Source organism: Dipodomys ordii, unplaced genomic scaffold (assembly GCF_000151885.1).
Source record: "Dipodomys ordii isolate 6190 unplaced genomic scaffold, Dord_2.0 Scaffold46, whole genome shotgun sequence".
NCBI classification, from domain to species: domain Eukaryota; kingdom Metazoa; phylum Chordata; class Mammalia; order Rodentia; family Heteromyidae; genus Dipodomys; species Dipodomys ordii.
Window position 1 is genome coordinate 7,297,418 of NW_012267262.1, and position 18,146 is coordinate 7,315,563.

Below are 18,146 nucleotides of genomic sequence, written 5' to 3' on the forward strand. Positions count from 1 at the left end.
AGCATGGGCACATGCTAAATTGGGCTGATTTTTTGAAACTCTATGGTTCTAGTCTTGTATCTAGCCTCATTACATCTTAATCTTTAAAGCTATATTTATGCCTATTTTTTTTATTTAGCCACATAGAGAATCAGCCACCATGGCTCATGCCTGTAATCCTAGCTACTCGGGAGGTTGAGATCTGAAGATTGTGGTTCAAAGGCAGCCTGGGCAGGAACGTCCATGAGCCTGTTATCTCCAGTAAACCACCAGAAAACTGGAAGTGGTGCTGTGTTTCAAGTAGTAGAGCATTAATCTTGAACTGAAGAGCTGAGGGACAGGGCCTAGACTTAAAGTTCAAGACACACAACCACCACAACCAACAACAACATGTGTGTGTGTATGTGTGTGTGTGTATTATCAATTGAGTGTTTGCTAGGCACTAAAGGTCAAAGAGGGAAGGAAGTGTTCAAGAGCCACTTGTTCAAGACAAGTATGTAAATTTTGAACTATTAGAACATAATGCTTTTGCAAATTCTATATTTAGTCCAAGAATTCCTGCACTGCATAAACATCTCTACTCAAATCACTTTTCTCAGATGTGATATTATGATCATCAAAGCATATGAATTTCTATGTTTCACCCTCATCAGGCTCCTACCTCAGGGTTTCAGCCTCCCAACATTGTTTGAATGATCTCTATTTTTACCTGAGTCCATCTGGTCAGTGTTTCAGCAAAGGTAACAGACTTTCAAAGCAGTTTTGAGCTAAGCACACAAAAGAAAAATGCAAAATTAAATGGTTTCTGAAGTCCTCAATATTTTCAACATTCTTGATGAGTAATCAGAAATTTGAGCTATTTTGTAATTTTTTGAAAAGCCATACTAAGAAAAGAAAAATGAAACATGAAATAAATTTTAATAGTATAATCTATTGGATGTTTAGATTAACATGTGATTAATATAAAACAATATATTTCACATTTTTCCATCAAATTCTGGTGTTTATATTTAATAGCATTTACATTTGTCCTAGGTTTATTTCAAGTGCTCAATATCTCTGGTCTCTATATGTGACTTTATTACAGCATTGATAGCTTTTTTTCCTTTCAACAAATCCTATTCCCCATAATAACTCAAGAAAGCCATGCATAATTCTGAGAAATACAATTTTAGTTTAAAGAATGAGTAATATTTTGCCTTATCAGATATGGAAGAAGAGTAGTACTATCACCCTGATCCATGAAGAAGTTGCCTCTTTTCATTTTTCATAGAGAATGTTGCCAATGGAAAACCTGGTCTTCAAAATAAGATAAGCCAAAAAAAAAAAAAAAAAGATAATCCAAGCTGGCACAATGGCTCAACTACATGGGATACAGAGATTAGGGAATCATGATTCAAATCCATTCTAGGAAAAGTGCAGTTCACAAGACTCCATCACAACCCATGGCTAGGTGCCGTAGTCTTTGTCTTATCCAGGTCTAAGCAGCTGTTATCAGCTGCAGGGAAAGAGCAGTGGCTGGGTACACTAGCATCTATGTGTCATTCCCAGTGACATGGGGAAAAAAATAAGTTTCAGCCCATGCCCACCTCAGAATAAAATGAATGATCCTACCTTGAAAATAACCAAGACAAATGCTAACTTGCCTGCCTATAAAAATAAATACAATCCCTAGTCCAGAAAAAATATAGAGAGCCATATAGCTAAACCAAATAGGTCCTTGTACTCAAGTTTAATATCACAGAAACAGAAACCACACCAATATTACCCTTCAGACCAGAACAAAAAGGTAAGTATGTATGCTTGTAAATCAAGGCATACTAACCAGGAATAAATAATCTCAGCATATATCAAGCTAGTGATATTATGTGTAATTAAATGTATTTAAAGCAAATGATTTTGAAGTAATCCTTCCTCTCTCTTTCCAGACAGAAACACAGTTTTGCTCTCTCACACACAAGCACATACATAGTATTGCTGCCACCCCCCCCACACACAGTATTGCTTTACTTTTCATGTATCAGAATCTTTAATAAAATAATCTTGAAATATAAATGCCAAAACTATAGCAGACCAAGTGCCAAAACTATAGTTCATATGCAGCAGCTATTTTCAAAACAAATCTTTAACTTTCCTCAGTTAAGCTATTTTCTGTATGAATTTAATTGTTGGAATAACAATTTTCTTGCCATTGAATGAATAAGATCCCCCAAATTCTCTGAAGCACTAATTTTTTACCCAATTAAAAGCTCTGTTGTTTTTATATGGCATCATTTGGAATAGACATATCATCCTTTGAGGAAAGGGCACATTGTTAACTTTTTAAAGAGATGTAATAGGCATTTTGAATCTTTTTCTCAGAGTTAAAAAAGATCTCAATGCTAGAAGTTAATAAATGTTAATAAAATTTTTAATGGTGGCCGCAATATTACAGTGTTAATTGCAATGAGTCATATTTTAGAGTTATTTCTTATGCAATTTGGAGAACTTTTCAAGCACATGATAAAGAATGAGGGGACTTCAGACCTGATAAAATGAGTCTACAGAGACCATTTCCTTTCTTTAATAGGCTCTAGAAATTGTATAATTAAGAATAGACTAAAGCAACTTAAAATTATAGTGCAGATTTATAGTCTTTTTAAACTCAAGAAGATTTCCACAGAATCAGTTGATGTCTACTGTTCTGAACTCAAAATTGGGTATACTTCTGCTGTTCCTCAGAACCAACTTCTGTCTTCAACATTAACCCACTATTTAAATAGTACATTTTTACTAAATAGAAATAAAATGTATTTTCCTATTTTGATTAAAGCTATATTCCTTTACTAACCAACTTTTCTTCAGCATATAACAACTTACATTCCTGACATATGTGAGTAATATTTAGGTTAGCCACTGCAGATGGACCAAGACTGAAACTAAAAGATTAACAACAGAAACAAACCAAAGTACCATGAAATGATATTTACCTCCCAGGTGAGTCAAGGAATTGATGCATGTGTGAGAGAATTTTGTAAACCGTGGCATACTGCACAAGTGTAAAGGAATATGTAGGAATCTGAACAGTTTGTTTTAATAGGGCCCCATATGCCCATGCCTTTGAGTCTAATTAAGTATACTTAAAGTAATTTAAATGTGACAGAACCCTGTCAATGATGCAAACTTTACAACTGTGCAAAATTGTCATAGATAGACACATCCTAAATGAATATAGCTCCTGATCAGGAAGACACTAAACCCAAAACTTGAACCAGCTCTGCTGGTTCACTTTGCTGGGAGCCAGAAAGTATGTCACTTATGCTGTCTGGTTTCCCTCACAAGAATGTCATGGTTACAAAGGTGAAAACTGGCTCTGCATGAGAAAACTAAGATGGTGGATTAGGTATAGGCACTAGAACTCATTGTGATATAACTGATTTTTGTCTACATTAAATCTACTTTATTTCTATGCAAATTGAGCTTGAGAATCTGAACTAGAAATTTCTCAGGAGCAAACCTGCACCTTTTTCATAGCACAGGTAAGAAAATGTTGTCTGATCCTTGCTCTGGGATGAGGAAATCTTTAGGCAAAAATAGATGACCTATGAATCAGCCAATAACTCACTATGATGTTCCAATGATAACTGGAAGGATTTTTTCATATCATATTTAATAACCTACCTGTCTACCCAATTGCCTTTGGGATCTGTCAATAAGAATTTTTTTCTCAAGTTTTACTCACCTCTATCACTCTAACAGCAAGAATAAGATAATGCATAGTAAACACTCAATACATATGTATGGACCTGAATAAGAGAAGATAGCATTCAAAAACCAATGACAGCCACAGAGAAACTGGATGAAATCTGTTGATTAAAAGGGAGTTGGGGAAGGAAGAGGAAAAGAGTCTGCAGGTGGGAGTTGGGCTGGTGGGGAGGATAAGGAAGATGTCAAAATAGATTATTTTCAACTATGAAAACAGAATAAGGTACCGTGTTAGGGATGTTATTGGGTGGGGGATGGGGAACATGAAGGGTGAGATTGATTGGAATGCAGTGCAGTCATATGTGGAAACATAACTTTAATAAAAGTCTGAGAGATACTATAAACTACATGTCTACTAGGAAAAGAATAATTTTTTTTGTACTGGTGACTCAAATAAGAATATATTTTTCAACCAGTGTTTTGCATTTTCATAACTCTTACCATCTCTAGATTTTACCTTATCCTGGATATTTCCTATATCTTTGATCATGATTCCATCATAGAGCCTAATATCTCCTATATCTCAATTTTTATTTTCCTTTATGCTTATCTGCAGTCCTTCCCTAAGTGTCATGGAGAAAGTGGGTCAACATAAGGTGAGGCTCATGGAAGAAAGAAAGTATATCTGGGTATAACATGGTAGTCAGTGATTTACATCAAAATGTCCCTGAATCAAGCTGTGTCAGCAAAATATGGCCTTGTTGGTAGTAACATTACATGGTGTGAGAAAGCAGGCAAAAAATTTAAACTGAATAGACAGTACAATCTATGGCTGTGGAAAATTGGCAGTAGTAACTAGGAAAAATGAGACTAAGCAATGAAGCAAGAATATTGCTATAAAGTCATTTAAACAAGATTTGTCATACAACCAGATCCTATCCATATTCTTGGGCTCAGATTGAAATGTTTCCTTACTTTCTCAGACTCAGTGTTAGATGGGGAATACAAGGAGAAAAGTCTTAGAAGCATGATGGGTAGGCTCTTTAGAAGGTAAAAGAGCAAATTGGTTTGAGACCACCAGTGTTTGGGAAAATATCTGATGAAAAATGACCCATTTTGAAAGGTTTATTGTTTAACTTGGATAATATTGATTGTGAGATGATAAGAAACATCAAAACCAAAATATACCATCAGGCATTAGCAGATCACAAATTTTAAAAATGTGCTCAAATTTTGTATTTTTTTGCTAAAATAATGGTTCAAAATAGTTATGTCTGTTGAACCAAGTACAAATGTCACTTGGAATAGAATAGAAAATGCAGAAGTAAACCCATGTAGCTAAAGTGAGTTCACTTTTGACGAAGGAACCAAATACATAAGTTGGAGAAAATAATACTTGGAAAACATCTCTCCATATGTCTAGAATTGGAACTAGACTCATCTCTTATCCTATAGGAAGATCAAAATGACTCAAAGATCATAATATAAAATCAGAAACTTTGAAACCACGATAGAAAAACAAGCAAAGGGGTTAAGCATAGGCAATGATATTCTGACTGAAACTCCCAATTGCTTAGAATGTAAGAGCAAGAATTGACAAATGGGTTTTCATCAAATTTAAAAGCTTTTGCAAATCAAAGGAAATCAGTATGAAGAGACAACACTCAAATGGGAAAAAAAATCTTTGTAGGCTATTCATGCATCAAAGGATTAATATTCAGAACATATAAAGATCTATAGTATAGTACTTAAACACCAAAAGAACATGTGGCCCAATTAATAAATAGGCAAGTGGGTTGAACTGACAGCTCTCAAATGATGAAGTACAAATGGCTACTAAATGCATGGGGAACAGTTCAGACACAAAGGTAAGGCAAATCAAAACAAGACTGGGATTTTATCTTACCTTCCTAGAATGGCTATCAAAAAAAAAGGAGTATATGGAAGAAAAAGAACTCTATGCAATGGGAAAGTGTAAGAGCTATGGAAATCATTATGGAGGCTTTTCAAAAACAAAGAACAGAACGAGGATATGATCCTGCTATGTCCTATATTTGAAAGAATGTTAGTTAACCTTCAATAGAGATGCCTATGAATATATGTAGGTATTCATGGTTATCTGTGAAACCAGAAGACCAGAAGAACATACATTTTGTGCTCCCTGTTTCATCCTATGCGATAACCATGGATGTGATAAACACCCATGTTTATAGCTGCACTATTACTAATAATTGTGAAAATAGTCTAGGAGCCTAATATGAGTAGGTAAGGAAAATATGCACAATAGAATATTATTTTCCATAAGGAAAAACCAAATTACATTGCAGAAATATGGATTGAACTGGACATCATCGTGTTGAATGAAACAAGCCAAACCCTACCAAGAAAAATATCTCATGTTTTCATTCATATTCTAGCCCTAACAACAATAATAATAATAATGTGGTGTGAAGGTAAAAGTTGGACTATTTGGTGGGAGGCCGCAGGAGAAGGGTTAGGAAAGGATGGAATGATGGAAGTGAATAATGGAAGTACATTGCATATATGTGTGGAAATAACATAATGAAATCCACTAAAATCTTTAAAAGGGAAGAGAAAGGAGGGACTAAAGAGTAAAATGAATTCAACTGAAGTACCTTGTATGCATGTGTGAAAATATAATAAATCTCCATTATATAAGTAATGTGTGCTCATAAATATATGCCAAAAGTTCTCTGTTTTGGTCCACTTTCCGATGCTAATAATGATACCATAGACTGAGCAATTGATAAAGAAAAGAGATCTGTTTTGACTCATGTTTCTGTTCTAAGGTAGACAGATTGCATCTCGTAGTGACATACTTGTTTGGCAATCTCAAAGTATTACAGAACATCGCATAGGATGAAACAGGGAGCACAAAATGTATGTTCTTCTGGTCCTCTGGTTTCATACCCTCTTCTTATACTGCCATTAGTGTTCAATCATGGAGATTCTATTTTATAGACCTTTCTAATCCTAGTCAACCCCCGAAGGACCTCAGTACTAAACATGATACTCAGATTAAGTTTTCACTCTCTTAACATCTCACTATTTCATTAAACTTCAACATGACTCTCAACAGGGAAAAAACATACTCAAATCATATCACTTTCTCATACCATGGAAAGAAGGTAATTATGGTAAGAAGGAATGAGAGGTGTAGTCATCGTGTAGAAGAGATGGGTATCAGCTGAGATGCAAGAGAGCTTAGCCTTCTGGATGTGTAAGTGTAATAAAATGTCAAGTGGGATTTTCCTATTTGGAAATGTGACTGAAGACAATGGTAAATTGTATCTCCATATTTAAAAGAGGGTATGCCAGACGCATCTTGAGACAATGAAAGACAGTAAGGGACTAAGGCTGTAAGAACTCTGTTTTTGGAGCAGAGCTTTCATCAAGTGAAGTGCATATTTGAGGACAGAAACATTCTTAGCACGAGAACTCTGAAGAACCCATTAAAGCATCAGAATGTCCACAGAACACATCAGTACCTGGTAGTAATAGCACTCTCAATGGATAAAACATTTCTCTGTTTCTTCATCCTTTCCCTCTCAAAATCCAATGTTGCCTAGAAGAAGAAAGTGGGGTAAAGGACAAGCAGAGAATAGTATTTTGTGAAGAAGAACTAGGCTCTGTCATGTTTCCTGCTGTTAATTGGTACAATTCTTCTCTTACACTGGGTAAGAGATCTGCATAAAATTGGATGAGAAATCGAACGCTGTCTCAGATATATTTTAATATTGGAAATGACACAATTCTATTTCCAGCAAAAACCAGGAAAGCAAAGGAACTAGTCTGAAAGGACAGAGAAGAGATATATGGTAGAATGGCTGCAGGGCAGCTGTGAGAGAAAGAAAAAAATAAACTGACTTTATTGTCTCCTCCTTAGCTCAGCTCATTCAACAAATAGAAGCAAAAAGGTCAGGACAATAAATATTGCGATTCATACAGTGACATAAAGCTTAAGGGAAATTGGTGAGTGGTTTTATAATTGGGTGATCCCCCCCCAATTTTTACAAAACATTTTAAAATTGAACTTCTAATGCCTTCATGTATGCTCCTAGTCAATCAAAGTCCATGGCCAAAAAAAAAAAGATATTGAGAAATATTGTGAAAGAGAGTAAGGGATATGGAACAGAAATTGAGTGAGATAATACATCTTAGATGTTTTCTAATTTGCCAGCATAGTAGTGACTGAGATGAATTCATCTATCACTTGGCCATTCACCAAGGTCTTGCCTACTGGTTGATAAAGACAAGATCCCGACCCATTTTCATTTTTCCTAACTGGTACTAACTAATGTTAATTACCACTTTGAGGGAGAAAATTTTATATGATTCTATCCCTATTTCATGGTTCCAAAGTCGGTCCTTTTGAAAGACTTTTCCAGAATTCTCATTTTCAACAATTTTGGAATTTTCTAGGTTCCATCCATCTACATACTTGGTGGCAATTTGAACTTATTTACCAATGAAAGGAATCTCTGCAAGGCTAGGCTTTTTTGATCTTTGGAGAAATTATAATATTAGATTGAGTTAAATTTCTGGGGCTTCATTTTCTTCACTGATAAAAAAATCATATTTAACAATGTTTTTGAAATCAAATGGAAGAAAGCATATCATACCCTTTAAGTCTCCCGTGACATGGGTTCTTCTTGTCTTTCCAACTTTTTCTCACACCATCATTTTCCCTCCTGCCATACTAGGTCATTTTTCTCCTTATTTCCCTTGCACGGATTCTTCTCCCTACATATAGTTTTATTCCTCCAAGGGAAAGAATGGTACCAGCTTCATTCTATGAAGCTAGTATTACCCTTATTCCAAAAGCATATAAAGATAGAACAGAAGAAGGAAAGGGAAAGAAAGGGAAGGGAAGGGAAGCGAAGGAAAGGAAAGGAAAGGAAAAAGAAAGGAAAGGAAAAAGAAAGGAAAGGAAAGGGAAAAGAAAGGAAAGGAAAAAGGAAAGGAAAGGAAACAGAAAAGGGTAAGGAGGGAGGGAGAGGGAAGGAAAGATATTAATTTTCCTGATAAACATAGACAAAAATAACTCTAAAATACAAATTGATTGACGAACACATCAAAAATACCATACACTATGATCAAGTTGGTTTCATTACAAGGATAGGACAATTCAACATACACAAATCAATAGATGTAATACAGCATGTAAATAGAGTCAAGGACAAAAATCACATGATCATCTGAACTGATGTTGGGAAAGCCTTTGAAAATTTTCAGTATCTCATGATAAAAATATTCCCAGGACTGGGAAGGTGGCTCAGTGGTAGAGTGCTTGCCTCTCATGCATGAGGCCCAGTACCACATAAGCAGAAAAAAACCAGAAGTGGCACTGTGGCTCAAGGAGTAGATCACTAGCCTTGAGCTGAAGAGCTGAGGGACTGTGCCCAGGCCCAGAGTTCAGGCCCCACAAATGACCAAAAAAAAAATCCCAAAGAAACTGAAAATATAGCATCATTACAATAACATTTTTAAAATCTAAAAAAATAAAAAATATTAAAACTGTCTGGCTCTACATGCATAACAACCCTAACCAACTTCTTTTTTAAAGAGTGACTATTTTCTTCTAATTTTATACCATTTACTTTTCTTTAAAAACAAATCCTAGCATTTGGGAGTGTACTGAAATCTTTGTCATTAAATCCACAAAAAAAATGGCTATCTATGCAATCGATAAGTTTTATTTTCTGTATTTTAAACCATCATAAATTGTACTGCATCTATAAGAGATAAAACAACAAATAAAAATTCATAGAACTCAACAATAATGTCATACCTCAACATAATAAAAACTATATATGACAAGCATATAACCAACATTACACTGAATGTGAAAGACTTCATTGTTTATAACACAGAATTGAGAACTTATAAGGTGAAGGGTTGTTTAAAGGGGGATGGAGATGTTGAAGTGGTGACACAGATCAAGATGCATTGACACATAAACTGCTTTGTTAAATTGCAAAAATGTCAATACATAACCTACAATTCAGATAAAAGGGACAGGGAGTTGGGAGGGGCAGGTGAGAAAGGGGTGACATTGACCAAGATGCTATATTCATAAATGGCATTGGCAACTCCTCTGTACAATAACTTAAAGGTAATTTTTTAAATAATTTCCTCAACAATCAGGATCAAGATAAGACTGTCCACTCCCTCTTGCTTGAATTCTTAAGACTGTACAGGAAAAGACAAAGAAGGAAAAGGGATAGAAATAGGAAAAATGAAATAGTCAAACTATTCTTATTTGCATATATAATTCTATATTTAAAAGTCATTACCAGAATTACATGCTGGTAATCCTAGCTATTCGGGAGGCTGAGTTCTTAGGATCCTGCTTTGAAACCATGGTGGAAAGCACCATAAGCGCAGGGGCAGTGCCCATGCTCTGGGTTTGAGGTTCCGTTTGGGGTGGAGGAAGCTTATAGAGCTGGCAAATACGTGTAGCAATTTTACATGATACAAAATCAACTTACAAAAAATCAGGTGCTTTTCTATATACTAGTAATATGCTGAGAAACGAATGAGGAAAATCATTCCATTCAGAATAGCCTCAAAGAAGACCTAGGAACAGACTTAGTTAGCCAAGGATGTCAGAGACCTTCCCAAAGTAAACTGTAAACATTGAAGACATTGAAGACAGCATAACGAGATGCAAAGTCTTCACCTATTCATCAAATAGCAAAATTAATATTGCAAAATAACTATTTCTGAAGGTGATCTACAGTTCAGTGTAGGCCACACAAGAATCATAATGAAATTCTTGACAGAGATAGAAAAATGTTCTGTAATTCGTATAGAAACACAAAAGGTCCTGAATAGCCAAAGCAATCTGGAGTAAACAAAACTCGAGATTTCCAAACGCCTCATTTCAAATTATACTACAGAGGATCCACAATAAAATCACTATTGTACTGTAACAAAACATACGTGTGTGTGTGTGTGTGTGTGTGTGTGTGTGTGTGTATGCACCAATGACATAAAATAGAGAACCTAGAAATAAACCCAATCAGTTATAGCCACCAGATTATTATATAACTACATGAAACTAAACTGCTATCTTTAACCCTGTATAAAAACCAAAACAGATTAAAGACCATAACAGCGATAATCACAAGACAATGTTGTAAATAACTGTACAACTTGGCAGAGGTGGGAGGGAGAAGGGGTGTAACAAGTTTGACAAGAACTGTGTCCACTGTGTTGCATATGTAACTGTAACCCCTTTGTACATCACTTTGACCATAAAACTAAAATGAAAAAGTATCTGAAACTATGAAACTACTAAAGAGAATCACAGGCAAATTATAGGCTAATCAATGACTTTCTGTTTTAAATAATCTGTAAGTAGTTGTACAAAGGAGTTGCCATTCAACAAAGAAATGTATGAATACAATGCATCTTGATTGATGTCACCCTTTCAACGTTCTCATCCCTCCCTCCCTATCACTTCTCTTAAATTTTGTAGGGTACAGAATTTTTGACTACCTTCTCCCCTCCTCTTTATCTACACCCTTTCCCTTGACTTCACACCAACATTTCAATTACCTGTTTTGTTGAGCTATGATTTTATCTTTCTAAGGAATTAACACTGTTTGAGTTCTCTCCTAAATATACCACACTTCAATTAATACATTTATGTACACATGCATTCCGCTCAAGATAATTACTTGTATATTTGTAAACCAATTCTAGCTTCCACATCTAAGGAAAAACATGCAACCTCTGCCTCTCTGGACCTGTCTTACTTCAAATACTTCCATTTCTTTTCCAATGATGCAATATCATTCCTTCTAATAGATGAGTCAAATTCAATTATGTTTATATATTACATTTTCTTGATGTATTCATCCATTGAAGACCATCTGAATTGATTCCATACCCTGGCAATGGTGAATATAGGATAAATTCCTAGGATTGGAATTGCTGGATCATAGGGTAGTCGTATGTTTAGTTTGTCAAGGAACCTCCATATAGTTTTCCAAAGTAGTTGAACAAGTTTACCAACAGTGTATTAGGGATCCATTTTGCCCATTTCCACGTCGGTATTTATTGTTGTTTGTATTCTTAATGATGGCCATTGTAACTGAGGTGAGGTGGAAACTCAGTGTTGTTTTGATTAATATTTATTTATAATGGCCAGAGATGGTGAGATTTCTTCATGTGTCTATTGGCCATTTTACTTCTTCTGGGAATTCTCTATTCATTAGCCCATTTATGAATTGGGTTGTTGATTCTTTGATGATTTAGTTTTTAAGCTCATTGTTTGATGTATAGCTAGTAAAAGTCTCCTATTGTATAGGCTGCCTTGTTGGTTTGTTTATCAATGATGTACAAAATAAGAGCAAGAACTGGCAAGTGAGACTGTACCAAATTAAAAGATTTTTGTATGTCAAAGGAGACAATTAGTAGAAAAAGAGAAAGCTTACAGAATTGGGGAAACTCTTTAGCATTTATTCATCTGACAAGGAATTAATATTCAGACTATATAATGAATTCAAGTAATTAAACACCAAAGAAAGAATAATTAGATCAATAAATGGGGAAATTAATTGAACAGATGGTTCTCCAAAAAAGTACAAATGACCAATATGTACAGGAGGAAAAAGTGTTCAACATCCTTAGCCATAAATAAATGTGAATAAAAATGATTACATATCCCCTATGGCTATGAATTATATATATAAAGTATACATATGCATTACACATACCCATACAATAATAGAGTGAATTATTGTGGAATCTGCATAGTAGAGAACAAATTATGTCATTTGCAGGAAAATTAATGGAATTAATCATCTTGTTAACTAAAATATGATGGAAATGATCAACATGTTAAGTGTAATAAGCAAGACCCAGAAAGACAAATAATAAGTATTTTCTTTAGACTGGAGGTATGATTAAAGTGGCTAGCATGAGGCTCTGAGTTCAAATAGTAGTACTGCTTAAAAAAAAGGCACCACCAACACCACCACCACCAACAACAACAACAAACTGTTTTCTCTCATATATGGTATCTACATTTTAAGACATGTAGATGGTAGGGAAGAGAAAAAAAATAGGTTCTTTAGACGGGCAGAGTTAATAATGGGGGTGGACTGAGATCAAAGTATTTTATATGTGAAAATTTTATAAAGAATCTCATTATTTTATGTACAATAATAAAAAATGAACTGATGGACTGACTCAATTATAAATGGCCATAAAACTCACCAAATCAGTTGCATTCAGATCTGATGTAAATATAATCATTTGAGTTATTTATATAAACGTGAACTTCTAAACTCTATTAACTTGAGTTTTCTTGAGTGGTTTCTGAGAGACTAGGAGCTGTTACTGCGATGTCTATGTCCATGTATCTGTTTGGTCCTAAGCCAAATTTGACTATGGAAATATTCTTATAGGAAATAAAAAAGAAAACCATCCCTCTGAAGAAGCTGCATGATTTTGCCATCATGGATCTGTAAAGGATCTTAACAGAGTGATTAAAGCAAGTCTTTTAATTCCATATCTAAGCTCCATAATCAGGTTTTCTCTTTTTAAGATCTCCAGGAATATGGACACCATAATCTCTTTATAACTCATTTTAGAAAGAGCCTGAGCTCTGTCCCTCAGCTCTTCAGCTCAAGGCTAGTCCTCTACCACTTGAGCCACAGTGCCACTTCCAGTTTTCTGATGGTTAATTGGAGGTAAGAGTCTCAGGGCTTTCCTGCATGGGCTGGCTTTGAACAGAGATCCTTAGATCTTAGGCTCCTGAGTGGCTAGGATTACAGGCATGAGACATCAGTGCCTGGCAAAATCACTCCTTTACCTACCATTTCCCTCCCCTTAACACTGTTCCCTCAGAATGCAAACATGCTATGAGCTCATTGGTATGCTTGCAGTGGGGAAGTCTGCCGCCTCATGTCCTGTCACACTCCTCAGAACAGCCTCATTTCAGTTTCTCCTGAGAGTAAAATGAGGAGCAACGAGTTGAAACTGTGTAGATCATAATACTTCGTTGAAAAGAAAAAAAAGTCAAAATTCACATTTTGATGCCTAGAGCTATCAGTTCAATGAGCTCATTCACAAAGCACTGAAAACCGTATCACCGAAGAGTAGAAAACACTAGTGGCCTTCTGAGTTTTCAAGAGTTAGAAAGTATATAAACATAAAATATCTATGGAAGTCTTTAAGATAATTCAGTATCATTCAAGGACCTCCCTAAAACAAAATCAGGAATGAAGGTGGGTAACTTGAACCTCATGCTCTGTAAAACCCATATTCAAGTGCACATTATCAGGTGCACTATATTAAACCAAATGGTAGAATAGGAAGTCTCTGCCTTTCTTCCCCCACAGAACGCTGACCATATACAGTCTAAAAAGCATGTCTGAGAATACCAGAAAACAATGAAGAAGTTACAGTACCTCCAATCAAGCATAAAACAAAAAAAGAAAAACTTGTTGAAATGGACAATAAAAGCAATTTCTTTCATAATTACCTATACCTACAAGCTGGCATAACTTACTGAGAGCAGAAGAAAAATGTCCAAATCATGTCCACTTGGCAGAGAAGAAGACTGTTGTGACTTTACAGGTTGCTGACTAAGGGATTAGGTGTTTTGTTTTGATTTGTTTGTGTTTTGGGTTTTTTTTTTTTTTTTTGCCTCATTCAACTCAGAGTATAGACAGAAAAATGGCATGGTTGAGATGTATTGGGCTTTTGAGAGTAAAGACCGCTTAGAATATAGTTAAAGAATTTTAGAACCTGTAATACATAAACAGATACCAGAGAGAGAGAAAGAGCAAATGAGGGAGGGGGAGGGGAGAGGGAAATCAAGCAAATCTAACTGGAAATTACCTGTTCATGCTCAGAGAAGAAATATAGCCAGCCAATGTTTGTAGGTTTCTATACTCTCTAGCTAGAATGAATGATTGGTAAAAAAAAAAAAATCTTCTATATAGATTCAGACTAGAAAACAAGGAAGGTTACTATCTAATGTCAAAATCTCAGCAAAAAGCTAACAAGGCATAAAAACAAACAAGAAAACAGCTCAAGGAAATAAACAAGAGGAATCTTCCAAAGCTAGTTGTAAAGAAGCAGAAATCTGTGAATTATGTGGTAATGAATAAAACATAAACATCTTTAAAAAGTTTAGTGAGCTATAAGGAAGTCAGTCAACCAAATTCAATCAAGAAAATGATGCATAAACAAAATGAATAGATGAATGGATTAAACTTCTCAATCAAACAAAAGAAGCTATGAAAAAAAACCACAGAAATCCTAGCCCTTATGAATTCTGTAACTGAATTGTAAAATTAAAGAGATCCAACAGTAAGTCCTATCAAGAAGAAAACTCACCAAATTCAAGGACAGTCCTTTTGAAATAATTAAATCAGAAGAAAAATAGTAAATGAAGAAAGAAAAGTGAGAAAAAGCATACAATACTTAAGGGATACCTTGAAGCAGACCAGTATATGTCCTATGGACTTGCAGATGGATAAAAACTTAACTGTGAAGAATATATGAAAAAATAATGGTTGAAAATTTCTCAAGTCTGAGAAAGTTCTCAGATATCTAAATTCAAATAGCTGAAAGCATTCCAACTAGAATAGACCAAAAGAGGAACTTGCCAAAGCTCATTATAATAAAATTGTCCAAAGTGAAAGGTGAAGAGAATTTTGAAAGTAGGTGAAAACACTTATCACATAGAAGGAAGGTTTTTAAATAAGTTTATAATCATACTATCAGAAATACTGAGAGTGATATACATTCAAAGTGGTAAAAGGAAAAAAAAGATTACTATATCTACTAAAACTCTTCTTTAAAAATACAGAATAATTAAAAACCTTCCCAAATAAATAATGAGAGAATTTAGACACACCTTCCTTGTAAAAACATTTCTAAAAAGAGATCTCCATGATGAAATGAAAGAACATTTGACATAAACATTAAAGAATAGGAAAATATCAAACTTGTAAGGCTAAATAGGCAAAAACAAATCATACGACACTGTACCAGGTAGTGCATAAGTCACCTTTCTGATACTGAATTTACATAACTAAAAATGAGACAATACTTACAAAACTGTATGACTACATCTGGGTGTGATAGTGCTGTAATTCCAGCATACTAGAAGCTAAGGCAAGAGGATTGAGAAATTTATTTGTACGTTGTTTTTTTTTTTTTTTGGTAAAAATGCGTACAGAGGAGTTACAGTTATATGAGTAAGATAATACATTTCCTATGGAGTATTGTTGCCTCCTTTTCCCCCTACCATCCCTCCCCACTTCTCCAACTACTCCCTCTTCCCTCCCCCCCCCAACTGAAGTTTTCTCTGTATTTGATGTTGGTGCTCTGCATTTTGTATATACACTTTTCTAATTCAGGGAGGGGAAGAGAAAAAACAAAATGCTTAAATAAGGATACAGGTTGACCCACTATAACAATGTGATGTAGAAAAGGAGGATCCAGAATTTGAAGGTAGACTGCATTACCTGAGACGGGGTCTCAAAAAGTAACAATAATGACAGAATAGGGGTATATAGAGGAGTAGAGAAAGTGACTGAGTTGTTTCCCTTTTTAAGTTGTCTTAAGTATGAAGCCATTTTGGTAACCATAAAGAAAATATTTATAGATTTTCAAGCGAAAATGAGAAAGGATTCAAAGCATGTCACTATAAAAATAATCAATAGTATCTAAAGGAAGGTAACAAGAAAAGAATAAGAAAAATGTAAAACAAGATACACAGAAAACAGCAAGATGAATGGATTAAACTTCTCAATCAAAAAACTGTTGTCTACAGATGACTCTAAGAACACACAGCTAAAAGTTAAAGGATGAAAAAAAAAGATGTCCCAGGAAAAATGATAACCAAAATAGAGCAATGGGACCATAATTCTGTGTGGAAAAATAGACTTTAATTTATAACTGCAACATGAGACAAGAGCATTACATGATGCTGTAGGAATCAATTCGCTAAGATACAATAATTATAAGCACATGTACCTGACATCTGGGAACTCAAACATATGTAGCAAACATTGATATAAAGAAATAAGCAACAAGCCAGGCGCCAGCGGCTCATGCCTGTAATCCTAGCTACTCAGGAGGCTGAGATCTGAGGATCGCCGTTCAAAGCCAGCCGAGACAGAAAAATCCGTGAAACTCTTATCTCCAATAAACCACCAGAAAACCGGAAGTGGCACTGTAGCTCAAGTGGGAGAGCACTAGCCTTGAGCTGAAGAGCTGAGGGACAGCGCCCAGGCCCAGAGTTCAAGCCCCACAACCGACAAAAATAAATAAATAAACAAAAAGAAGTAGAATGACAATAGGGGATCTCGATACTCCTACCTTTATTAAGGAAAAATAATGAGATTGATGATCACTGAGGAAGCAGAGAACTTGTGCAACATTAGAGACTAATTGGGTTTCTTGGGTGTCCCAGACAAATCATAACATCCCACCCCACCACAGCATTGTAAGATATTCTTCTGTAGTGCATGGAGAACATGCTCCACATGTTAGGCCACAGAACAAATCTTAAGGAATTTAACTGCTTTTCTTTCACATTCTTATTACATGTCCACACATGCTACTCATTTATATCCAATTTTAATTGTATATAAAGTGTGATGATACCATCCTTATGTATCTTAGAATCTGGTAAGTAGTATTTATACCTAATTCCATATAAGTATAATATGTTTTGCCTAAAAAATAATGAAGGAGGAAGGGATGTGGAGAAAGCAATAAGAAAAGCAAGAAATGATTTCTAGCAATTAGCTTTTGTTGTCACAAGGCTCTACGACACATAAGAATTCCATTTCTGTTAATTAGCAGATGGCTAACAAAGAAAAATATCTTTGTAGTGGCAGTTAGGAAGGAGCAGAAAGAGTTAGAAAAATTTTCATTTATAATGACATAAATGCAGAGGAATGTCTGTGAACATTTCCATCATTCAATTTGCTCTATTCTAACGATCATGTTCAGTCATATTTGGGTCTAATCTTCTTTTCTGTCTTCTTTTATATATTTTAGTCAAATATTCTGGTACAGAAGCTAGAGGAATGGAAGTTATAAAAGAGAGGAGTGTGTTCTTGGAAATGGCAGAAGATAAAAATTCTCAATCCTAAAAAATATCCTAGAATGTTTCATGGATTCTTTCAGTTCTGATATTTTTCTGTTAGGAAGTCTACAGTACTGATGAGAGATTTTTTTGTTGGTGATGGTGGTGGTTGTGGGGCCTGAACTCTGAGCCTGAGCACTGTCCCTCAGCTCTTCAGCTCAAGGCTAGCTCTCTACTACTTGAGCCAGAGCGCCACTTCTGGCTTTTTCTGCTTATGTGATGCTGAAGAATCGAACCCAGGACTTCATGCATGCAAGGCAAGCACTCTACCCCTGAGCCACCCTCCCAGCCCCAGATTTTCTTTTTCTTATGACAAGCTTCTCCAATGAAAGGTAAC

General features: G+C 35.2%; 1 protein-coding gene across 1 annotated transcript in view; it reads left to right on the top strand.

The window, feature by feature from the left end:
• Positions 1–17,933, top strand: part of Mettl15 (methyltransferase like 15) — a 159,921-nt gene extending 141,988 nt beyond the window's left edge. Inside the window, exon 10 of the mRNA XM_013019680.1 lies at positions 17,722–17,933. The gene's annotated coding sequence lies outside the window, so the exon portion shown is untranslated. The remainder of the gene's footprint in view (positions 1–17,721) is intronic.
• The last annotated feature ends 213 nt before the right edge of the window (positions 17,934–18,146 follow it).